Genomic DNA, 24801 nt, shown 5'->3' with positions numbered 1-24801 from the left:
AGGGCCGCGGTCTCGGCTCCAGCCTCACGGCTGAAGCGCACCGCATTATGGCGCCTCACACCGGCGGTTCGCTGGGCCATGCTGCGCTTTCCTACCTGGGAGAAGGGTCGGGAGGCTCTCAATCCGGAGGTCGGGGCAAGTCCACCTGGCTGGGGAGCAGCTTCCACCTCAGGGGCTCTTGCAGGGAGCGGGCCTTGCGGGGAGAAGTCCGGGCCCTGGCTGCAGGAGGCCTCCCTCAGGGACGTTGCCGATCGGCCTGGTCGGTCCCTGGAATCCGAGGCCTCTCCTGGATCCTGGCTGGTGACGTCAGCAGGGAGCAGTCCTGGTCAGGCCGGGCTCCGGGTAGATGGTCGGCCGGGCTTCTAGGTGGGACCCACTCCGTGAGGAGTCCTCCGACTCCTCTGGCTAGGTCCCCTGTCGCTCCCGGTCCGTCCCAATCTCCACTCGCCTCGGCCTCCGGACCGCTCCAAGGACCCAGGACTCTGCAGCTCTGTCAACCGGCACCTCCCCGTCTCGTCTGGTCTGGCCTGATGGATCAGCTCCCTGCAAGGAAAAAAGAAAGACTGTCAAATACAGCTCAAAGCCCCCTGCTGGACAAAGGTTTCTCTCGCTATTGGAGGGAAACCCGAGACCAAGATATAATATAATGTATATTTAAGAGACATCACCACGACACGCTTGCTTCGTGTTGTAAGACGGTTGGTTTTGCGTCCCTGACAGTGCTTTATCTTTGCGCAGTGGCAGTATCGTAGCTGATGAGGTTGATCCGAGGCGCGATTATTGCTAGTTGAAAACTTTACCCAATACCCCGCTTGCACTGGCTTGAAATATAGCTGGTGCCGGCAATTTTTGACAGTCTCCTGGGAGACTGGTTTTCTTGTGGAAAAACAGAAGATTCACGACTGGCTACAACGTGTAGGTCAAGGTATCCGAGGAGCGTAGCTAATGCGTTCCTCAATTTAAACGCTGTACGCTGGACTCCCTGTATCATCCTTCAAATGATAGAAACGCAACGATTCCCATCAGGCTCAATCAAGATCTTTATAAAGGATCGCTGAAAACTAGTGATGGGGGAAAGTAAGCTTTCCGAAGCATTGAACCATTTCAAGCTATTGTACCGAAAAAAGCTTCCCTGCTTCGATTTGTTTCTGAATAAGGTTTACTGAAGAAGATGTCATATGCCGTGGTGCTTTCCAGGTGCCACAGTTAGTTGGAATGACGTTGCCTAGACATCAGATTGTGCTCATACAATGCTTGTCTATGAAAGTTGGAATGACCTCAGAATAATGTCAATGTTACGACGTCTGACGTCATTCCAGCTGTCACATACAACCATTATATGACGCAAATCTGAAGTCGGATTCTGATTGCGTATAGCATGATTGTATGAATGGTGCAAGTCTGACTTGAAGTTCCTCAATTAAACAATGCTATTAGTAGACCGCTTGAGGCATTCACATGATTGAAATAACGCCAGGCTATTGTACAAGGAAAGTGAATTCAAGTCATCCTCAAAGTAGCACAAGTCTGCCTAAATAGGAAAATGAACAAAACATACTAAATGACACACAGAAACACAGCCATAAAACTGGGGTAACTGCATCAAATAATCCCACATTGCCATGTAGCTAGGCCAGTGGTTCACAGCCCTGGTCCTGGAGGACTCCCTACCCATTCTGTTTCTTGTTCCAGCTGAGCTATCAGTTACGTAACTGAACGAATCATTTGCCCAATCCGAGTCTTGCAATCCTTTAAAAAAGGAAGTTTCGAGTTAAGCACAGTATACACTAAGAAACTTGATAAAGAAAAAAACTGAAATAAAAATCAAGTTATGTCAACGTCCAATTTTCTGCAGTGTTGATAACACTTTCGTGGTGAAAACTTGGTGGCCCCGTGGATATCACCTGCTTCACAGTCTTCTATGTCTTCCATTTGTCAAGCCGTGCAGCAATGGAAAGATTCTGATATCACAAAAATTCGTTTTCCTATTCACTGCCAACATTTTCTGATATTTAGTTCAAAAAGGGAAGCATCGTCACAATGAAGGGTGCGACACACATTGACATATATGTGTTCAAGAGTGCTGCTGACATACCATCAGTGATTCAGAGGGTCTGCACTGGCAACTTCTGCTTCAGACTCCGTGTCACTGGTACAATGATCCTCAACTAAATGTGTGTCATAGGCATTAGGCAACATTCAACGCGTTGAACTTAATGGGAAAAGATTCACATCAGAAGTGCCGGTGCTTCCCACAAGCATTACTTACAAGCACAAGAATCTACCCTGCTTCCATCCTCTACATTTGCATAATATTATATCCCATGATGTCCCGGTTATCTTTAAAAGATGTATGTAATGCCCTTGACTGAACTGTTTTCTCATACATCCCAATTACGTTGTTTATGCTTATATAATGACCCTTTATATACTTCAATATCATTGTATTTAAAATATAATGTATATTTAAGAGACATCACCACGACACGCTTGCTTCGTGTTGTAAGACGGTTGGTTTTGCGTCCCTGACAGTGCTTTATCTTTGCGCAGTGGCAGTATCGTAGCTGATGAGGTTGATCCGAGGCGCGATTATTGCTAGTTGAAAACTTTACCCAATACCCCGCTTGCACTGGCTTGAAATATAGCTGGTGCCGGCAATTTTTGACAGTCTCCTGGGAGACTGGTTTTCTTGTGGGAAAACAGAAGATTCACGACTGGCTACAACGTGTAGGTCAAGGTATCCGAGGAGCGTAGCTAATGCGTTCCTCAATTTAAACGCTGTACGCTGGACTCCCTGTATCATCTTTCAAATGATAGAAACGCAACGATTCCCATCAGGCTCAATCAAGATCTTTATAAAGGATCGCTGAAAACTAGTGATGGGGGAAAGTAAGCTTTCCGAAGCATTGAACCATTTCAAGCTATTGTACCGAAAAAAGCTTCCCTGCTTCGATTTGTTTCTGAATAAGGTTTACTGAAGAAGATGTCATATGCCGTGGTCCTTTCCAGGTGCCACAGTTAGTTGGAATGACGTTGCCTAGACATCAGATTGTGCTCATACAATGCTTGTCTATGAAAGTTGGAATGACCTCAGAATAATGTCAATGTTACGACGTCTGACGTCATTCCAGCTGTCACATACAACCATTATATGACGCAAATCTGAAGTCGGATTCTGATTGCGTATAGCATGATTGTATGAATGGTGCAAGTCTGACTTGAAGTTCCTCAATTAAACAATGCTATTAGTAGACCGCTTGAGGCATTCACATGATTGAAATAACGCCAGGCTATTGTACAAGGAAAGTGAATTCAAGTCATCCTCAAAGTAGCACAAGTCTGCCTAAACAGGAAAATGAACAAAACATACTAAATGACACACAGAAACACAGCCATAAAACTGGGGTAACTGCATCAAATAATCCCACATTGCCATGTAGCTAGGCCAGTGGTTCACAGCCCTGGTACTGGAGGACTCCCTACCCATTCTGTTTCTTGTTCCAGCTGAGCTATCAGTTACGTAACTGAACGAATCATTTGCCCAATCCGAGTCTTGCAATCCTTTAAAAAAGGAAGTTTCGAGTTAAGCACAGTATACACTAAGAAACTTGATAAAGAAAAAAACTGAAATAAAAATCAAGTTATGTCAACGTCCAATTTTCTGCAGTGTTGATAACACTTTCGTGGTGAAAACTTGGTGGCCCCGTGGATATCACCTGCTTCACAGTCTTCTATGTCTTCCATTTGTCAAGCCGTGCAGCAATGGAAAGATTCTGATATCACAAAAATTCGTTTTCCTATTCACTGCCAACATTTTCTGATATTTAGTTCAAAAAGGGAAGCATCATCACAATGAAGGGTGCGACACATTGACATATATGTGTTCAAGAGTGCTGCTGACATACCATCAGTGATTCAGAGGGTCTGCACTGGCAACTTCTGCTTCAGACTCCGTGTCACTGGTACAATGATCCTCAACTAAATGTGTGTCATAGGCATTAGGCAACATTCAACACGTTGAACTTAATGGGAAAAGATTCACATCAGAAGTGCCGGTGCTTCCCACAAGCATTACTTACAAGCACAAGAATCTACCCTCCTTCCATCCTCAACATTTGCATAATATTATATCCCATGATGTCCCGGTTATCTTTAAAAGATGTATGTAATGCCCTTGACTGAACTGTTTTCTCATACATCCCAATTACGTTGTTTATGCTTATATAATGACCCTTTATATACTTCAATATCATTGTATTTAAAATATAATGTATATTTAAGAGACATCACCACGACACGCTTGCTTCGTGTTGTAAGACGGTTGGTTTTGCGTCCCTGACAGTGCTTTATCTTTGCGCAGTGGCAGTATCGTAGCTGATGAGGTTGATCCGAGGCGCGATTATTGCTAGTTGAAAAGTTGAAGACATCAGGGACGTGATGGCAAGGTCACTGGCGCTGGGGGAGGAGGCCTGCGGCGGCAGACAGCCGGGAAGGGAGAGACCACCCCCTCCCCCACCATTAGTTAAAAGAACGACTAGCGGGGTCTATACAGTTTTCTCCCCAGTTGTACATAAAGCCTCTGCCCTGCCATCTGTTCGTCGGGCCTCGGCCTCAAAGGAACCAGGGAGAACCTCCAGCACCACGGGCCCTGAGCCCAGTGGAGTTTTGCCCGCCTTACCGGGTGGCGGGAGCCGAGCCCCCCCCATAGTCTTCCTAGAGGATCAAGCGGTGAGGCAAATGATTGAAATGATGGGTGCTAGCGCTAAGCTAGGTGAGGGAGAAGAGAGGAGTGGGGAAGAGAAAGGTTTCTTTACATGATTGTTACGGAGCGGGTAATTGCCCTCACAGCCATTATGGCATTAACCATTATTTCAATTAATGTGAGGAGCATTGCTGAGGTGAAAAAGAGGACCGATGTTTTAAACTCTCTGGCTGGAATGAAGGCGGATATTATCTGTTTGCAGGAGTGCGGCATCCCGTTCCAAAAAGAATACAAAGATCTCCGGGACACTTGGACCCTAGGAGAATCCTTCTGGTCGGGGTCCAATGTGTCCCGAGCGGACGGGATTGCCGTACTCCTGAAAAACCCCTTCTTAATAGTTAAAACATTCAAGGTTATAGAGGCGGGCAGACTGGCCAGCCTCGATTTTAAATACAAGGGGGCTGTATTGAGGCTGGTCAATGTTTATGCCCCCACCAGCCAGAGAGAGAGAGTCCTCTTTCTCCCTCAGCTACGCCCGCTCCTGATCGGCACCTTGCCAGTTATCATTTCAGGTGATTTCAACTGTGCTCTGAGGGATGTAGACCGGAGTAAGCCCCGCAACGATAGATCCAGCAGGGACCTCGCTGCGTTCGTGGAGGACTTTGAACTCTGCGACGCAGGTCGGGACCTGGTCCCCTTGTTCACCTGGGTGAGTTCTTCTGGCTCCTCCTTCTCCAGGATAGATCTCGTCCTCCTCAGCAAGCCACTGGAGAGGACCGCCATGTCTTCGGAGGCGGTCTTCTTTTCAGACCACAGGCTCCTGACGACAGAGGTGCTCATTCCGAGCACACGGGAGTCGGGGCCTGGGGTCTGGAAGCTCAACACCTCTCTGCTCGATGACCCTCGTGTGATTAAGACCTTTAGCAGACGCCTCGAGGAGTGGAGGACCCTGAGGGACCTTTTTGATTCTCCCATAGAGTGGTGGGAGATGATGAAGAAAAGAACCAAGGGCTACTTCATTCAGCTGGGGAAACGGAAAGCTCGCGAGAGGCGGGCGAGATATTCCCATCTAAACGCCCGCCTCCAGCGCCTGAGTCTTTTACAGCTCAGAGGCTTCGACCTAGCTGAGGAGGTGGCCCGGGTCAAACTGAGTCTCTCCGCCCTCTATAGGGAGGAGCAAGAGAAGATCAAGGTCCTTTCCAGGGTCCGCATCATGGAGGACGATGAGAAATGCAGCCGCTTCTTCTTCAAGAAAACGAAGGAGAGGCGGCCTGCAATGTCCTCCATGATCGACTCCTCGGGGCAAGAGGTGGAGGGCAGAGAGGCTGTTGAGACAGTGGTGCGGGATTTCTACAGGGAGTTGTACGACCAGAAGGTGGTGGATCAAAATCTGATCCATCACTTTCTGTCCCTGTTGGAGTCCCGCAATGAGGGGGACGAGGAGGAGGAGGAGGATCCAGAGATCACCACCACTGAACTCTCCCAGGTGATAAAGAGTCTTAACTCTGGAAGGACACCGGGTCCCGACGGGATCCCTGCTGAGTTCTATAAGATCTTTTGGGAGGTGCTTAAGGAAGATCTGGGCCAGGTCCTGGGGTCGATGTACAGAGAGGGCAGATTGGCCCCTTCGATGAAGAAGAGTATCCTCTCCCTTCTTCACAAGAAGGGAGACACGAAAGATCTGAGGAACTGGCGGCCAGTCAGCCTCCTGTGCACCGACTACAAGATACTGGCCAAAGCACTGACGCTCCGGCTGCAGCGGCCACTCCCTCAAGTCGTGGGTCCCGACCAGGTCTGTGGTGCCCGGGGGAGATCGGCGGCCGACAACGCCATGCTGCTCAGGGATGTCGTGGCCTACTCGAACGAGAGAAGGCTTCCCCTGGTCCTAATCAGCTTGGACCAGGAGAAGGCCTTCGACAGAGTGGGCCACGAATACCTGCAGCTTGTTATGGAGAGGATGGGTCTCGCTCTTGGCCTGAGGAAGTGGGTCAAGATCATCTACAGCGGCCTAAGCAGCAGGGTCCTTGTGAACCGCCACCTGACCGAACCATTTCCGGTCAGGTCGGGGGTCCGGCAGGGTTGTCCCCTGTCGGCCCTGCTGTACGTCCTCTGCTTGGAGCCGTTCATGCAGGCGATCCGCCGGGACGTCCGGGTGACAGGTTTCCATCTCCCGGGTTCCGGCGGAGAGCAACTGAAGGCCCTGGCCTATATGGACGACGTGGCCGTGGTCTGCACGGACGCTCCGTCCGTGGCCAGGGTCGAGGAACTGCTGGACGGCTTCTGCAGGGCGACGGGGGCCGCTGTGAATAAGGCCAAGAGCGAGGTCTACCTCTCCAGGGCATGGCCTGTCGGCCGGGGCCCGCCGACCGTGTTCCCTGTGAAGCCGTTTATCAAGGTTCTGGGGATCACGATCGACGGGACCAACACGGGCACCCGGAGCTGGGAGGAGGCCATAGCAAAGGTCCAAAGGAAGATCCACGGCTGGAGCACAAGGACCTTGACGATGGCTGGTAAGGTGCTGGTCGTAAAGGCCATCCTCTTCCCGATACTCCTCTACGTAGGAATGATCTTCCCCCCAGACAAGGGTATCGCAAAACTAGTGACCCGAATTATATTTCGGTTTGTCTGGGGGAGCAAAATGGAGAGGCTGAAAAGAGTGCAGATGGTGAAGGGTACCCTGGATGGAGGCAGGGGGGTCCCGGACGTTGTGCGGCTGATAAAGGCGCAGGGGCTGGCCTATGTGGTTAAGAACATCCAGGCTGCTGGCAAGAAAGTGAGTTTCATGAACCGCTTTTATTTTGCCAGCAGCCTGAGACCATTCGGCCTCTGCGCCATGGACAACACCAGGCCGCACTCGTGGGATCCCCCGCCGTTCTACAGGGCGCTCCGAGCCTTTGCGCTCGAAGTAGGCCTCCATAAAGTCGTGCTGGCCTCCTGGGATTATAAGACCATCTGTAGTCAGATGAGATCTGCCCAGGAGACCAGCCGGATAGAAGATTTCCCTCCCGAAACCTGCCGGTTTATCTGGGCTAACGCTACGCACGTTTGCCTCACGAACACGCAGAAAGATGTCTCCTGGATGGCTGTGAGTCGGTGTCTCCCCACCCGAGTGTTTATGCACAGAAGGGGCATAGCTCCTTATGACACCTGCCCCTATAAGGGTTGCTTGGGGAAGGAGACGGAGGCTCACATTTTTAGTGAGTGCCCCTCCGCCCACAGGGTCTGGCTCCTGTTTTCTCCGTTCCTCCACAGGTTCGCCGTTCCTGCGCGGGCGACCGCCCAGCAGATCCTATACGGTCCGGCAAGGGGAATTTCAACATCAACCCTGAGGTGCTGGTGGCGTGTCGTCTGCGCAGTGAAGCAGGCGCTGTGGGAGGGACGGAACATCTGTTTGTTTAATAAGCAGGAGCTGGACCCGATCGTCATCGCGCGGAGGGGCATGGTGTTTGTAAAAGACTACGTCAATCTGGAGGTCCATCAGAGGGGCAAGGAGGAAGCCTTTAAGAACTGGCGTATACAAGATCTGGGGGAGCTCAGGATCCCATGATGGGACCCACCTCCGGGGACGGTTAGTTCCCCCTGCTGGAACCCGAGTCCAAGATCTTTTAAAGATCTTTTAAAGATTTTATGAATGATTGTTTTTAAAAGAAGATTTTAAATAACAAATCTTAATTGTTTTTAAAGACTTAGTTGTTTTTTAAATCACAATTGTTTAGGGTTTCTGGTATAGTTTTGTTATATTTTTTTGTCAAATACATTGACCGTTTTGGGTTTAATTTAAAATGCATTAGACTTTTTTGTTTGTTTTTTATTTTTACTTTTTAATTGTTTCTTTATTTTGTCTATTGCATTTTCTGTTATCTTCAATGTATTTGACTTTTTTGTTGGTGTGCAGTTTTTGCTTTTATCACGTTTTGTTTATTTGATTTGAGCACGTTTATTTTAAAGTTTATTGTTTTAGTTTTGTTAAAAAAATCACAAGATTTTAAAAATTTTAAGTGATTTTAAGAACTGATATTTTAAACGATTTTAATCATAAGTATTAAAATTGAAATTGTTCTATTTTAAGAAATGTAAAAATACTAAACCTAATAAACAGTATTGCTAGTTGAAAACTTTACCCAATACCCCGCTTGCACTGGCTTGAAATATAGCTGGTGCCGGCAATTTTTGACAGTCTCCTGGGAGACTGGTTTTCTTGTGGGAAAACAGAAGATTCACGACTGGCTACAACGTGTAGGTCAAGGTATCCGAGGAGCGTAGCTAATGCGTTCCTCAATTTAAACGCTGTACGCTGGACTCCCTGTATCATCTTTCAAATGATAGAAACGCAACGATTCCCATCAGGCTCAATCAAGATCTTTATAAAGGATCGCTGAAAACTAGTGATGGGGGAAAGTAAGCTTTCCGAAGCATTGAACCATTTCAAGCTATTGTACCGAAAAAAGCTTCCCTGCTTCGATTTGTTTCTGAATAAGGTTTACTGAAGAAGATGTCATATGCCGTGGTCCTTTCCAGGTGCCACAGTTAGTTGGAATGACGTTGCCTAGACATCAGATTGTGCTCATACAATGCTTGTCTATGAAAGTTGGAATGACCTCAGAATAATGTCAATGTTACGACGTCTGACGTCATTCCAGCTGTCACATACAACCATTATATGACGCAAATCTGAAGTCGGATTCTGATTGCGTATAGCATGATTGTATGAATGGTGCAAGTCTGACTTGAAGTTCCTCAATTAAACAATGCTATTAGTAGACCGCTTGAGGCATTCACATGATTGAAATAACGCCAGGCTATTGTACAAGGAAAGTGAATTCAAGTCATCCTCAAAGTAGCACAAGTCTGCCTAAACAGGAAAATGAACAAAACATACTAAATGACACACAGAAACACAGCCATAAAACTGGGGTAACTGCATCAAATAATCCCACATTGCCATGTAGCTAGGCCAGTGGTTCACAGCCCTGGTCCTGGAGGACTCCCTACCCATTCTGTTTCTTGTTCCAGCTGAGCTATCAGTTACGTAACTGAACGAATCATTTGCCCAATCCGAGTCTTGCAATCCTTTAAAAAAGGAAGTTTCGAGTTAAGCACAGTATACACTAAGAAACTTGATAAAGAAAAAAACTGAAATAAAAATCAAGTTATGTCAACGTCCAATTTTCTGCAGTGTTGATAACACTTTCGTGGTGAAAACTTGGTGGCCCCGTGGATATCACCTGCTTCACAGTCTTCTATGTCTTCCATTTGTCAAGCCGTGCAGCAATGGAAAGATTCTGATATCACAAAAATTCGTTTTCCTATTCACTGCCAACATTTTCTGATATTTAGTTCAAAAAGGGAAGCATCATCACAATGAAGGGTGCGACACATTGACATATATGTGTTCAAGAGTGCTGCTGACATACCATCAGTGATTCAGAGGGTCTGCACTGGCAACTTCTGCTTCAGACTCCGTGTCACTGGTACAATGATCCTCAACTAAATGTGTGTCATAGGCATTAGGCAACATTCAACACGTTGAACTTAATGGGAAAAGATTCACATCAGAAGTGCCGGTGCTTCCCACAAGCATTACTTACAAGCACAAGAATCTACCCTCCTTCCATCCTCTACATTTGCATAATATTATATCCCATGATGTCCCGGTTATCTTTAAAAGATGTATGTAATGCCCTTGACTGAACTGTTTTCTCATACATCCCAATTACGTTGTTTATGCTTATATAATGACCCTTTATATACTTCAATATCATTGTATTTAAAATATAATGTATATTTAAGAGACATCACCACGACACGCTTGCTTCGTGTTGTAAGACGGTTGGTTTTGCGTCCCTGACAGTGCTTTATCTTTGCGCAGTGGCAGTATCGTAGCTGATGAGGTTGATCCGAGGCGCGATTATTGCTAGTTGAAAAGTTGAAGACATCAGGGACGTGATGGCAAGGTCACTGGCGCTGGGGGAGGAGGCCTGCGGCGGCAGACAGCCGGGAAGGGAGAGACCACCCCCTCCCCCACCATTAGTTAAAAGAACGACTAGCGGGGTCTATACAGTTTTCTCCCCAGTTGTACATAAAGCCTCTGCCCTGCCATCTGTTCGTCGGGCCTCGGCCTCAAAGGAACCAGGGAGAACCTCCAGCACCACGGGCCCTGAGCCCAGTGGAGTTTTGCCCGCCTTACCGGGTGGCGGGAGCCGAGCCCCCCCCATAGTCTTCCTAGAGGATCAAGCGGTGAGGCAAATGATTGAAATGATGGGTGCTAGCGCTAAGCTAGGTGAGGGAGAAGAGAGGAGTGGGGAAGAGAAAGGTTTCTTTACATGATTGTTACGGAGCGGGTAATTGCCCTCACAGCCATTATGGCATTAACCATTATTTCAATTAATGTGAGGAGCATTGCTGAGGTGAAAAAGAGGACCGATGTTTTAAACTCTCTGGCTGGAATGAAGGCGGATATTATCTGTTTGCAGGAGTGCGGCATCCCGTTCCAAAAAGAATACAAAGATCTCCGGGACACTTGGACCCTAGGAGAATCCTTCTGGTCGGGGTCCAATGTGTCCCGAGCGGACGGGATTGCCGTACTCCTGAAAAACCCCTTCTTAATAGTTAAAACATTCAAGGTTATAGAGGCGGGCAGACTGGCCAGCCTCGATTTTAAATACAAGGGGGCTGTATTGAGGCTGGTCAATGTTTATGCCCCCACCAGCCAGAGAGAGAGAGTCCTCTTTCTCCCTCAGCTACGCCCGCTCCTGATCGGCACCTTGCCAGTTATCATTTCAGGTGATTTCAACTGTGCTCTGAGGGATGTAGACCGGAGTAAGCCCCGCAACGATAGATCCAGCAGGGACCTCGCTGCGTTCGTGGAGGACTTTGAACTCTGCGACGCAGGTCGGGACCTGGTCCCCTTGTTCACCTGGGTGAGTTCTTCTGGCTCCTCCTTCTCCAGGATAGATCTCGTCCTCCTCAGCAAGCCACTGGAGAGGACCGCCATGTCTTCGGAGGCGGTCTTCTTTTCAGACCACAGGCTCCTGACGACAGAGGTGCTCATTCCGAGCACACGGGAGTCGGGGCCTGGGGTCTGGAAGCTCAACACCTCTCTGCTCGATGACCCTCGTGTGATTAAGACCTTTAGCAGACGCCTCGAGGAGTGGAGGACCCTGAGGGACCTTTTTGATTCTCCCATAGAGTGGTGGGAGATGATGAAGAAAAGAACCAAGGGCTACTTCATTCAGCTGGGGAAACGGAAAGCTCGCGAGAGGCGGGCGAGATATTCCCATCTAAACGCCCGCCTCCAGCGCCTGAGTCTTTTACAGCTCAGAGGCTTCGACCTAGCTGAGGAGGTGGCCCGGGTCAAACTGAGTCTCTCCGCCCTCTATAGGGAGGAGCAAGAGAAGATCAAGGTCCTTTCCAGGGTCCGCATCATGGAGGACGATGAGAAATGCAGCCGCTTCTTCTTCAAGAAAACGAAGGAGAGGCGGCCTGCAATGTCCTCCATGATCGACTCCTCGGGGCAAGAGGTGGAGGGCAGAGAGGCTGTTGAGACAGTGGTGCGGGATTTCTACAGGGAGTTGTACGACCAGAAGGTGGTGGATCAAAATCTGATCCATCACTTTCTGTCCCTGTTGGAGTCCCGCAATGAGGGGGACGAGGAGGAGGAGGAGGATCCAGAGATCACCACCACTGAACTCTCCCAGGTGATAAAGAGTCTTAACTCTGGAAGGACACCGGGTCCCGACGGGATCCCTGCTGAGTTCTATAAGATCTTTTGGGAGGTGCTTAAGGAAGATCTGGGCCAGGTCCTGGGGTCGATGTACAGAGAGGGCAGATTGGCCCCTTCGATGAAGAAGAGTATCCTCTCCCTTCTTCACAAGAAGGGAGACACGAAAGATCTGAGGAACTGGCGGCCAGTCAGCCTCCTGTGCACCGACTACAAGATACTGGCCAAAGCACTGACGCTCCGGCTGCAGCGGCCACTCCCTCAAGTCGTGGGTCCCGACCAGGTCTGTGGTGCCCGGGGGAGATCGGCGGCCGACAACGCCATGCTGCTCAGGGATGTCGTGGCCTACTCGAACGAGAGAAGGCTTCCCCTGGTCCTAATCAGCTTGGACCAGGAGAAAGCCTTCGACAGAGTGGGCCACGAATACCTGCAGCTTGTTATGGAGGGGATGGGTCTCGCTCTTGGCCTGAGGAAGTGGGTCAAGATCATCTACAGCGGCCTAAGCAGCAGGGTCCTTGTGAACCGCCACCTGACCGAACCATTTCCGGTCAGGTCGGGGGTCCGGCAGGGTTGTCCCCTGTCGGCCCTGCTGTACGTCCTCTGCTTGGAGCCGTTCATGCAGGCGATCCGCCGGGACGTCCGGGTGACAGGTTTCCATCTCCCGGGTTCCGGCGGAGAGCAACTGAAGGCCCTGGCCTATATGGACGACGTGGCCGTGGTCTGCACGGACGCTCCGTCCGTGGCCAGGGTCGAGGAACTGCTGGACGGCTTCTGCAGGGCGACGGGGGCCGCTGTGAACAAGGCCAAGAGCGAGGTCTACCTCTCCAGGGCATGGCCTGTCGGCCGGGGCCCGCCGACCGTGTTCCCTGTGAAGCCGTTTATCAAGGTTCTGGGGATCACGATCGACGGGACCAACACGGGCACCCGGAGCTGGGAGGAGGCCATAGCAAAGGTCCAAAGGAAGATCCACGGCTGGAGCACAAGGACCTTGACGATGGCTGGTAAGGTGCTGGTCGTAAAGGCCATCCTCTTCCCGATACTCCTCTACGTAGGAATGATCTTCCCCCCAGACAAGGTTATCGCAAAACTAGTGACCCGAATTATATTTCGGTTTGTCTGGGGGAGCAAAATGGAGAGGCTGAAAAGAGTGCAGATGTTGAAGGGTACCCTGGATGGAGGCAGGGGGGTCCCGGACGTTGTGCGGCTGATAAAGGCGCAGGGGCTGGCCTATGTGGTCAAGAACATCCAGGCTGCTGGCAAGAAAGTGAGTTTTATGAACCGCTTTTATTTTGCCAGCAGCCTGAGACCATTCGGCCTCTGCGCCATGGATAACACCAGGCCGCACTCGTGGGATCCCCCGCCGTTCTACAGGGCGCTCCGAGCCTTTGCGCTCGAAGTAGGCCTCCATAAAGTCGTGCTGGCCTCCTGGGATTACAAGACCATCTGTAGTCAGATGAGATCTGCCCAGGAGACCAGCCGGATAGAAGATTTCCCTCCCGAAACCTGCCGGTTTATCTGGGCTAACGCTACGCACGTTTGCCTCACGAACACGCAGAAAGATGTCTCCTGGATGGCTGTGAGTCGGTGTCTCCCCACCCGAGTGTTTATGCACAGAAGGGGCATAGCTCCTTATGACACCTGCCCCTATAAGGGTTGCTTGGGGAAGGAGACGGAGGCTCACATCTTTAGTGAGTGCCCCTCCGCCCACAGGGTCTGGCTCCTGTTTTCTCCGTTCCTCCACAGGTTCGCCGTTCCTGCGCGGGCGACCGCCCAGCAGATCCTATACGGTCCAGCCAAGGGAATCTCTACATCTACCTTGAGGTGCTGGTGGCGTGTCGTCTGCGCAGTGAAGCAGGCACTGTGGGAGGGACGGAACATCTGTTTGTTTAATAAGCAGGAGCTGGACCCGATCGTCATCGCGCGGAGGGGCATGGTGTTTGTGAAAGACTACGTCAATCTGGAGGTCCATCAGAGGGGCAAGGAGGAAGCCTATAAGAACTGGCGCATACAAGATCTGGGGGAGCTCAGGATCCCATGATGGGACCCACCTCCGGGGACGGTTAGTTCCCCCTGCTGGAGCCCGAGTCCAAGATCTTTTAAAGATTTTATGAATGATTGTTTTTAAAAGAAGATTTTAAATAATGAATCTTAATTGTTTTTAAAGACTTAGTTGTTTTTAAATCACATTGTTTAGGGTTTTTTTAGGTATAGTTTTGTTATATTTTGTTGTCAAATACATTGACCGTTTTTTGGGTTTAATTTAAAATGCATTAGACTTTTTTTGTTTGTTTTTTATTTTTACTTTTTAATTGTTTCTTTATTTTGTCTAATGCATTTTCTGTTATCTTCAATGTATTTGACTTTTTTGTTGGTGTGCAGTTTTTGCTTTTATCACGTTTTGTTTATTTGATTTGAGCACGTTTATTTTAAAGTTTATTGTTTTAGTTTTGTTAAAAAAATCACAAGATTTTAAAAATTTTAAGTGATTTTAAGAACTGATATTTTAAACGATTTTAATCATAAGTATTAAAATTGAAATTGTTCTATTTTAAGAAATGTAAAAATACTAAACCTAATAAACAGTATTGCTAGTTGAAAACTTTACCCAATACCCCGCTTGCACTGGCTTGAAATATAGCTGGTGCCGGCAATTTTTGACAGTCTCCTGGGAGACTGGTGTTCTGGTGGAAAAACAGAAGATTCACGACTGGCTACAACGTGTAGGTCAAGGTATCCGAGGAGCGTAGCTAATGCGTTCCTCAATTTAAACGCTGTACGCTGGACTCCCTGTATCATCTTTCAAATGATAGAAACGCAACGATTCCCATCAGGCTCAATCAAGATCTTTATAAAGGATCGCTGAAAACTAGTGATGGGGGAAAGTAAGCTTTCCGAAGCATTGAACCATTTCAAGCTATTGTACCGAAAAAAGCTTCCCTGCTTCGATTTGTTTCTGAATAAGGTTTACTGAAGAAGATGTCATATGCCGTGGTCCTTTCCAGGTGCCACAGTTAGTTGGAATGACGTTGCCTAGACATCAGATTGTGCTCATACAATGCTTGTCTATGAAAGTTGGAATGACCTCAGAATAATGTCAATGTTACGACGTCTGACGTCATTCCAGCTGTCACATACAACCATTATATGACGCAAATCTGAAGTCGGATTCTGATTGCGTATAGCATGATTGTATGAATGGTGCAAGTCTGACTTGAAGTTCCTCAATTAAACAATGCTATTAGTAGACCGCTTGAGGCATTCACATGATTGAAATAACGCCAGGCTATTGTACAAGGAAAGTGAATTCAAGTCATCCTCAAAGTAGCACAAGTCTGCCTAAACAGGAAAATGAACAAAACATACTAAATGACACACAGAAACACAGCCATAAAACTGGGGTAACTGCATCAAATAATCCCACATTGCCATGTAGCTAGGCCAGTGGTTCACAGCCCTGGTCCTGCAGGACTCCCTACCCATTCTGTTTCTTGTTCCAGCTGAGCTATCAGTTACGTAACTGAACGAATCATTTGCCCAATCCGAGTCTTGCAATCCTTTAAAAAAGGAAGTTTCGAGTTAAGCACAGTATACACTAAGAAACTTGATAAAGAAAAAAACTGAAATAAAAATCAAGTTATGTCAACGTCCAATTTTCTGCAGTGTTGATAACACTTTCGTGGTGAAAACTTGGTGGCCCCGTGGATATCACCTGCTTCACAGTCTTCTATGTCTTCCACTTGTCAAGCCGTGCAGCAATGGAAAGATTCTGATATCACAAAAATTCGTTTTCCTATTCACTGCCAACATTTTCTGATATTTAGTTCAAAAAGGGAAGCATCGTCACAATGAAGGGTGCGACACACATTGACATATATGTGTTCAAGAGTGCTGCTGACATACCATCAGTGATTCAGAGGGTCTGCACTGGCAACTTCTGCTTCAGACTCCGTGTCACTGGTACAATGATCCTCAACTAAATGTGTGTCATAGGCATTAGGCAACATTCAACGCGTTGAACTTAATGGGAAAAGATTCACATCAGAAGTGCCGGTGCTTCCCACAAGCATTACTTACAAGCACAAGAATCTACCCTCCTTCCATCCTCTACATTTGCATAATATTATATCCCATGATGTCCCGGTTATCTTTAAAAGATGTATGTAATGCCCTTGACTGAACTGTTTTCTCATACATCCCAATTACGTTGTTTATGCTTATATAATGACCCTTTATATACTTCAATATCATTGTATTTAAAATATAATGTATATTTAAGAGACATCACCACGACACGCTTGCTTCGTGTTGTAAGACGGTTGGTTTTGCGTCCCTGACAGTGCTTTATCTTTGCGCAGTGGCAGTATCGTAGCTGATGAGGTTGATCCGAGGCGCGATTATTGCTAGTTGAAAACTTTACCCAATACCCCGCTTGCACTGGCTTGAAATATAGCTGGTGCCGGCAATTTTTGACAGTCTCCTGGGAGACTGGTGTTCTGGTGGAAAAACAGAAGATTCACGACTGGCTACAACGTGTAGGTCAAGGTATCCGAGGAGCGTAGCTAATGCGTTCCTCAATTTAAACGCTGTACGCTGGACTCCCTGTATCATCTTTCAAATGATAGAAACGCAACGATTCCCATCAGGCTCAATCAAGATCTTTATAAAGGATCGCTGAAAACTAGTGATGGGGGAAAGTAAGCTTTCCGAAGCATTGAACCATTTCAAGCTATTGTACCGAAAAAAGCTTCCCTGCTTCGATTTGTTTCTGAATAAGGTTTACTGAAGAAGATGTCATATGCCGTGGTCCTTTCCAGGTGCCACAGTTAGTTGGAATGACGTTGCCTAGACATCAGATTGTGCTCATACAATGCTTGTCTATGAAAGTTGGAATGACCTCAGAATAATGTCAATGTTACGACGTCTGACGTCATTCCAGCTGTCACATACAACCATTATATGACGCAAATCTGAAGTCGGATTCTGATTGCGTATAGCATGATTGTATGAATGGTGCAAGTCTGACTTGAAGTTCCTCAATTAAACAATGCTATTAGTAGACCGCTTGAGGCATTCACATGATTGAAATAACGCCAGGCTATTGTACAAGGAAAGTGAATTCAAGTCATCCTCAAAGTAGCACAAGTCTGCCTAAACAGGAAAATGAACAAAACATACTAAATGACACACAGAAACACAGCCATAAAACTGGGGTAACTGCATCAAATAATCCCACATTGCCATGTAGCTAGGCCAGTGGTTCACAGCCCTGGTCCTGCAGGACTCCCTACCCATTCTGTTTCTTGTTCCAGCTGAGCTATCAGTTACGTAACTGAACGAATCATTTGCCCAATCCGAGTCTTGCAATCCTTTAAAAAAGGAAGTTTCGAGTTAAGCACAGTATACACTAAGAAACTTGATAAAGAAAAAAACTGAAATAAAAATCAAGTTATGTCAACGTCCAATTTTCTGCAGTGTTGATAACACTTTCGTGGTGAAAACTTGGTGGCCCCGTGGATATCACCTGCTTCACAGTCTTCTATGTCTTCCACTTGTCAAGCCGTGCAGCAATGGAAAGATTCTGATATCACAAAAATTCGTTTTCCTATTCACTGCCAACATTTTCTGATATTTAGTTCAAAAAGGGAAGCATCGTCACAATGAAGGGTGCGACACACATTGACATATATGTGTTCAAGAGTGCTGCTGACATACCATCAGTGATTCAGAGGGTCTGCACTGGCAACTTCTGCTTCAGACTCCGTGTCACTGGTACAATGATCCTCAACTAAATGTGTGTCATAGGCATTAGGCAACATTCAACGCGTTGAACTTAATGGGAAAAGATTCACATCAGAAGTGCCGGTGCTTCCCACAAGCATTACTTACAAGCACAAGAATCTACCCTCCTTCCATCCTCTACATTTGCATAATATTATATCCCATGATGTCCCGGTTATCTTTAAAAGATGTATGTAATGCCCTTGACTGAACTGTTTTCTCATACATCCCAATTACGTTGTTTATGCTTATATAATGACCCTTTATATACTTCAATATCATTGTATTTAAAATATAATGTATATTTAAGAGACATCACCACGACACGCTTGCTTCGTGTTGTAAGACGGTTGGTTTTGCGTCCCTGACAGTGCTTTATCTTTGCGCAGTGGCAGTATCGTAGCTGATGAGGTTGATCCGAGGCGCGATTATTGCTAGTTGAAAACTTTACCCAATACCCCGCTTGCACTGGCTTGAAATATAGCTGGTGCCGGCAATTTTTGACAGTCTCCTGGGAGACTGGTGTTCTGGTGGAAAAACAGAAGATTCACGACTGGCTACAACGTGTAGGTCAAGGTATCCGAGGAGCGTAGCTAATGCGTTCCTCAATTTAAACGCTGTACGCTGGACTCCCTGTATCATCTTTCAAATGATAGAAACGCAACGATTCCCATCAGGCTCAATCAAGATCTTTATAAAGGATCGCTGAAAACTAGTGATGGGGGAAAGTAAGCTTTCCGAAGCATTGAACCATTTCAAGCTATTGTACCGAAAAAAGCTTCCCTGCTTCGATTTGTTTCTGAATAAGGTTTAGTGAAGAAGATGTCATATGCCGTGGTCCTTTCCAGGTGCCACAGTTAGTTGGAATGACGTCGCCTAGACATCAGATTGTGCTCATACAATGCTTGTCTATGAAAGTTGGAATGACCTCAGAATAATGTCAATGTTACGACGTCTGACGTCATTCCAGCTGTCACATACAACCATTATATGACGCAAATCTGAAGTCGGATTCTGATTGCGTATAGCATGATTGTATGAATGGTGCAAGTCTGACTTGAAGTTCCTCAATTAAACAATGCTATTAGTAGACCGCTTGAGGCATTCACATGATTGAAATAACGCCAGGCTATTGTACAAGGAAAGTGAATTCAAGTCATCCTCAAAGTAGCACAAGTCTGCCTAAACAGGAAAATGAACAAAACATACTAAATGACACACAGAAACACAGCCATAAAACTGGGGTAACTGCATCAAATAATCCCACATTGCCATGTAGCTAGGCCAGTGGTTCACAGCCCTGGTCCTGGAGGACTCCCTACCCATTCTGTTTCTTGTTCCAGCTGAGCTATCAGTTACGTAACTGAACGAATCATTTGCCCAATCCGAGTCTTGCAATCCTTTAAAAAAGGAAGTTTCGAGTTAAGCACAGTATACACTAAGAAACTTGATAAAGAAAAAAACTGAAATAAAAATCAAGTTATGTCAACGTCCAATTTTCTGCAGTGTTGACAACACTTTCGTGGTGAAAACTTGGTGGCCCCGTGGATATCACCTGCTTCACAGTCTTCTATGTCTTCCATTTGTCAAGCCGTGCAGCAATGGAAAGATTCTGATATCACAAAAATTCGTTTTCCTATTCACTGCCAACATTTTCTGATATTTAGTTCAAAAAGGGAAGCATCGTCACAATGACGGGTGCGACACACATTGACATATATGTGTTCAAGAGTGCTGCTGACATACCATCAGTGATTCAGAGGGTCTGCACTGGCAACTTCTGCTTCAGACTCCGTGTCACTGGTACAATGATCCTCAACTAAATGTGTGTCATAGGCATTAGGCAACATTCAACGCGTTGAACTTAATGGGAAAAGATTCACATCAGAAGTGCCGGTGCTTCCCACAAGCATTACTTACAAGCACAAGAATCTACCCTCCTTCCATCCTCTACATTTGCATAATATTATATCCCATGATGTCCCGGTTATCTTTAAAAGATGTATGTAATGCCCTTGACTGAACTGTTTTCTCATACATCCCAATTACGTTGTTTATGCTTATATAATGACCCTTTATATACTTCAATATCATTGTATTTAAAATATAATGTATATTTAAGAGACATCACCACGACACGCTTGCTTCGTGTTGTAAGACGGTTGGTTTTGCGTCCCTGACAGTGCTTTATCTTTGCGCAGTGGCAGTATCGTAGCTGATGAGGTTGATCCGAGGCGCGATTATTGCTAGTTGAAAACTTTACCCAATACCCCGCTTGCACTGGCTTGAAATATAGCTGGTGCCGGCAATTTTTGACAGTCTCCTGGGAGACTGGTGTTCTGGTGGAAAAACAGAAGATTCACGACTGGCTACAACGTGTAGGTCAAGGTATCCGAGGAGCGTAGCTAATGCGTTCCTCAATTTAAACGCTGTACGCTGGACTCCCTGTATCATCTTTCAAATGATAGAAACGCAACGATTCCCATCAGGCTCAATCAAGATCTTTATAAAGGATCGCTGAAAACTAGTGATGGGGGAAAGTAAGCTTTCCGAAGCATTGAACCATTTCAAGCTATTGTACCGAAAAAAGCTTCCCTGCTTCGATTTGTTTCTGAATAAGGTTTAGTGAAGAAGATGTCATATGCCGTGGTCCTTTCCAGGTGCCACAGTTAGTTGGAATGACGTCGCCTAGACATCAGATTGTGCTCATACAATGCTTGTCTATGAAAGTTGGAATGACCTCAGAATAATGTCAATGTTACGACGTCTGACGTCATTCCAGCTGTCACATACAACCATTATATGACGCAAATCTGAAGTCGGATTCTGATTGCGTATAGCATGATTGTATGAATGGTGCAAGTCTGACTTGAAGTTCCTCAATTAAACAATGCTATTAGTAGACCGCTTGAGGCATTCACATGATTGAAATAACGCCAGGCTATTGTACAAGGAAAGTGAATTCAAGTCATCCTCAAAGTAGCACAAGTCTGCCTAAACAGGAAAATGAACAAAACATACTAAATGACACACAGAAACACAGCCATAAAACTGGGGTAACTGCATCAAATAATCCCACATTGCCATGTAGCTAGGCCAGTGGTTCACAGCCCTGGTCCTGGAGGACTCCCTACCCATTCTGTTTCTTGTTCCAGCTGAGCTATCAGTTACGTAACTGAACGAATCATTTGCCCAATCCGAGTCTTGCAATCCTTTAAAAAAGGAAGTTTCGAGTTAAGCACAGTATACACTAAGAAACTTGATAAAGAAAAAAACTGAAATAAAAATCAAGTTATGTCAACGTCCAATTTTCTGCAGTGTTGACAACACTTTCGTGGTGAAAACTTGGTGGCCCCGTGGATATCACCTGCTTCACAGTCTTCTATGTCTTCCATTTGTCAAGCCGTGCAGCAATGGAAAGATTCTGATATCACAAAAATTCGTTTTCCTATTCACTGCCAACATTTTCTGATATTTAGTTCAAAAAGGGAAGCATCGTCACAATGAAGGGTGTGACACATTGACATATATGTGTTCAAGAGTGCTGCTGACATACCATCAGTGATTCAGAGGGTCTGCACTGGCAACTTCTGCTTCAGACTCCGTGTCACTGGTACAATGATCCTCAACTAAATGTGTGTCATAGGCATTAGGCAACATTCAACGCGTTGAACTTAATGGGAAAAGATTCACATCAGAAGTGCCGGTGCTTCCCACAAGCATTACTTACAAGCACAAGAATTTACCCTCCTTCCATCCTCTACATTTGCATAATATTATATCCCATGATGTCCCGGTTATCTTTAAAAGATGTATGTAATGCCCTTGACTGAACTGTTTTCTCATACATCCCAATTACGTTGTTTATGCTTATATAATGACCCTTTATATACTTCAATATCATTGTATTTAAAATATAATGTATATTTAAGAGACATCACCACGACACGCTTGCTTCGTGTTGTAAGACGGTTGGTTTTGCGTCCCTGACAGTGCTTTATCTTTGCGCAGTGGCAGTATCGTAGCTGATGAGGTTGATCCGAGGCGCGATTATTGCTAGTTGAAAACTTTACCCAATACCCCGCTTGCACTGGCTTGAAATATAGCTGGTGCCGGCAATTTTTGACAGTCTCCTGGGAGACTGGTGTTCTGGTGGAAAAACAGAAGATTCACGACTGGCTACAACGTGTAGGTCAAGGTATCCGAGGAGCGTAGCTAATGCGTTCCTCAATTTAAACGCTGTACGCTGGACTCCCTGTATCATCTTTCAAATGATAGAAACGCAACGATTCCCATCAGGCTCAATCAAGATCTTTATAAAGGATCGCTGAAAACTAGTGATGGGGGAAAGTAAGCTTTCCGAAGCATTGAACCATTTCAAGCTATTGTACCGAAAAAAGCTTCCCTGCTTCGATTTGTTTCTGAATAAGGTTTAGTGAAGAAGATGTCATATGCCGTGGTCCTTTCCAGGTGCCACAGTTAGTTGGAATGACGTCGCCTAGACATCAGATTGTGCTCATACAATGCTTGTCTATGAAAGTTGGAATGACCTCAGAATAATGTCAATGTTACGACGTCTGACGTCATTCCAGCTGTCACATACAACCAGTATATGACGCAAATCTGAAGTCGGTTTCTGATTGCGTATAGCATGATTGTATGAATGGTGCAAGTCTGACTTGAAGTTCCTCAATTAAACAATGCTATTAGTAGACCGCTTGAGGCATTCACATGATTGAAATAACGCCAGGCTATTGTACAAGGAAAGTGAATTCAAGTCATCCTCAAAGTAGCACAAGTCTGCCTAAACAGGAAAATGAACAAAACATACTAAATGACACACAGAAACACAGCCATAAAACTGGGGTAACTGCATCAAATAATCCCACATTGCCATGTAGCTAGGCCAGTGGTTCACAGCCCTGGTCCTGGAGGACTCCCTACCCATTCTGTTTCTTGTTCCAGCTGAGCTATCAGTTACGTAACTGAACGAATCATTTGCCCAATCCGAGTCTTGCAATCCTTTAAAAAAGGAAGTTTCGAGTTAAGCACAGTATACACTAAGAAACTTGATAAAGAAAAAAACTGAAATAAAAATCAAGTTATGTCATCGTCCAATTTTCTGCAGTGTTGACAACACTTTCGTGGTGAAAACTTGGTGGCCCCGTGGATATCACCTGCTTCACAGTCTTCTATGTCTTCCACTTGTCAAGCCGTGCAGCAATGGAAAGATTCTGATATCACAAAAATTCGTTTTCCTATTCACTGCCAACATTTTCTGATATTTAGTTCAAAAAGGGAAGCATCGTCACAATGAAGGGTGCGACACACATTGACATATATGTGTTCAAGAGTGCTGCTGACATACCATCAGTGATTCAGAGGGTCTGCACTGGCAACTTCTGCTTCAGACTCCGTGTCACTGGTACAATGATCCTCAACTAAATGTGTGTCATAGGCATTAGGCAACATTCAACGCGTTGAACTTAATGGGAAAAGATTCACATCAGAAGTGCCGGTGCTTCCCACAAGCATTACTTACAAGCACAAGAATCTACCCTCCTTCCATCCTCTACATTTGCATAATATTATATCCCATGATGTCCCGGTTATCTTTAAAAGATGTATGTAATGCCCTTGACTGAACTGTTTTCTCATACATCCCAATTACGTTGTTCATGCTTATATAATGACCCTTTATATACTTCAATATCATTGTATTTAAAATATAATGTATATTTAAGAGACATCACCACGACACGCTTGCTTCGTGTTGTAAGACGGTTGGTTTTGCGTCCCTGACAGTGCTTTATCTTTGCGCAGTGGCAGTATCGTAGCTGATGAGGTTGATCCGAGGCGCGATTATTGCTAGTTGAAAACTTTACCCAATACCCCGCTTGCACTGGCTTGAAATATAGCTGGTGCCGGCAATTTTTGACAGTCTCCTGGGAGACTGGTTTTCTTGTGGAAAAACAGAAGATTCACGACTGGCTACAACGTGTAGGTCAAGGTATCCGAGGAGCGTAGCTAATGCGTTCCTCAATTTAAACGCTGTACGCTGGACTCCCTGTATCATCTTTCAAATGATAGAAACGCAACGATTCCCATCAGGCTCAATCAAGATCTTTATAAAGGATCGCTGAAAACTAGTGATGGGGGAAAGTAAGCTTTCCGAAGCATTGAACCATTTCAAGCTATTGTACCGAAAAAAGCTTCCCTGCTTCGATTTGTTTCTGAATAAGGTTTACTGAAGAAGATGTCATATGCCGTGGTCCTTTCCAGGTGCCACAGTTAGTTGGAATGACGTTGCCTAGACATCAGATTGTGCTCATACAATGCTTGTCTATGAAAGTTGGAATGACCTCAGAATAATGTCAATGTTACGACGTCTGACGTCATTCCAGCTGTCACATACAACCATTATATGACGCAAATCTGAAGTCGGATTCTGATTGCGTATAGCATGATTGTATGAATGGTGCAAGTCTGACTTGAAGTTCCTCAATTAAACAATGCTATTAGTAGACCGCTTGAGGCATTCACATGATTGAAATAACGCCAGGCTATTGTACAAGGAAAGTGAATTCAAGTCATCCTCAAA

The 24801-nt window shown here is 46.0% G+C and overlaps 7 non-coding genes and 4 pseudogenes across 7 annotated transcripts; all 11 read left to right on the top strand.

The window, feature by feature from the left end:
* The first annotated feature begins 726 nt into the window (after positions 1 to 726).
* On the top strand, positions 727 to 868 carry LOC136769139 (U4 spliceosomal RNA). The gene has a single exon (XR_010822118.1). It is a non-coding gene; the product is annotated as a U4 spliceosomal RNA (small nuclear RNA).
* A 1670-nt stretch (positions 869 to 2538) lies between these two features.
* On the top strand, positions 2539 to 2680 carry LOC136769138 (U4 spliceosomal RNA). The gene has a single exon (XR_010822117.1). It is a non-coding gene; the product is annotated as a U4 spliceosomal RNA (small nuclear RNA).
* Positions 2681 to 4348: 1668 nt separating this feature from the next.
* On the top strand, positions 4349 to 4422 carry LOC136769148 (uncharacterized; annotated as a pseudogene).
* Positions 4423 to 8801: 4379 nt separating this feature from the next.
* LOC136769171 (uncharacterized) lies at positions 8802 to 8891 on the top strand (annotated as a pseudogene).
* Positions 8892 to 10559: 1668 nt separating this feature from the next.
* On the top strand, positions 10560 to 10633 carry LOC136769147 (uncharacterized; annotated as a pseudogene).
* Positions 10634 to 15005: 4372 nt separating this feature from the next.
* LOC136769170 (uncharacterized) lies at positions 15006 to 15095 on the top strand (annotated as a pseudogene).
* Positions 15096 to 16765: 1670 nt separating this feature from the next.
* On the top strand, positions 16766 to 16907 carry LOC136769137 (U4 spliceosomal RNA). Its single transcript, XR_010822116.1, has one exon. It is a non-coding gene; the product is annotated as a U4 spliceosomal RNA (small nuclear RNA).
* Positions 16908 to 18577: 1670 nt separating this feature from the next.
* LOC136769136 (U4 spliceosomal RNA) lies at positions 18578 to 18719 on the top strand. Its single transcript, XR_010822115.1, has one exon. It is a non-coding gene; the product is annotated as a U4 spliceosomal RNA (small nuclear RNA).
* A 1670-nt stretch (positions 18720 to 20389) lies between these two features.
* Positions 20390 to 20531, top strand: LOC136769135 (U4 spliceosomal RNA). Its single transcript, XR_010822114.1, has one exon. It is a non-coding gene; the product is annotated as a U4 spliceosomal RNA (small nuclear RNA).
* A 1668-nt stretch (positions 20532 to 22199) lies between these two features.
* On the top strand, positions 22200 to 22341 carry LOC136769134 (U4 spliceosomal RNA). Its single transcript, XR_010822113.1, has one exon. It is a non-coding gene; the product is annotated as a U4 spliceosomal RNA (small nuclear RNA).
* Positions 22342 to 24011: 1670 nt separating this feature from the next.
* On the top strand, positions 24012 to 24153 carry LOC136769133 (U4 spliceosomal RNA). Its single transcript, XR_010822112.1, has one exon. It is a non-coding gene; the product is annotated as a U4 spliceosomal RNA (small nuclear RNA).
* Positions 24154 to 24801: the final 648 nt, after the last annotated feature.

This window comes from Amia ocellicauda, chromosome 14, assembly GCF_036373705.1.
Source record: "Amia ocellicauda isolate fAmiCal2 chromosome 14, fAmiCal2.hap1, whole genome shotgun sequence".
In the NCBI taxonomy this organism is placed as follows: domain Eukaryota; kingdom Metazoa; phylum Chordata; class Actinopteri; order Amiiformes; family Amiidae; genus Amia; species Amia ocellicauda.
This window is presented reverse-complemented; position numbering and strand designations above follow the sequence as displayed.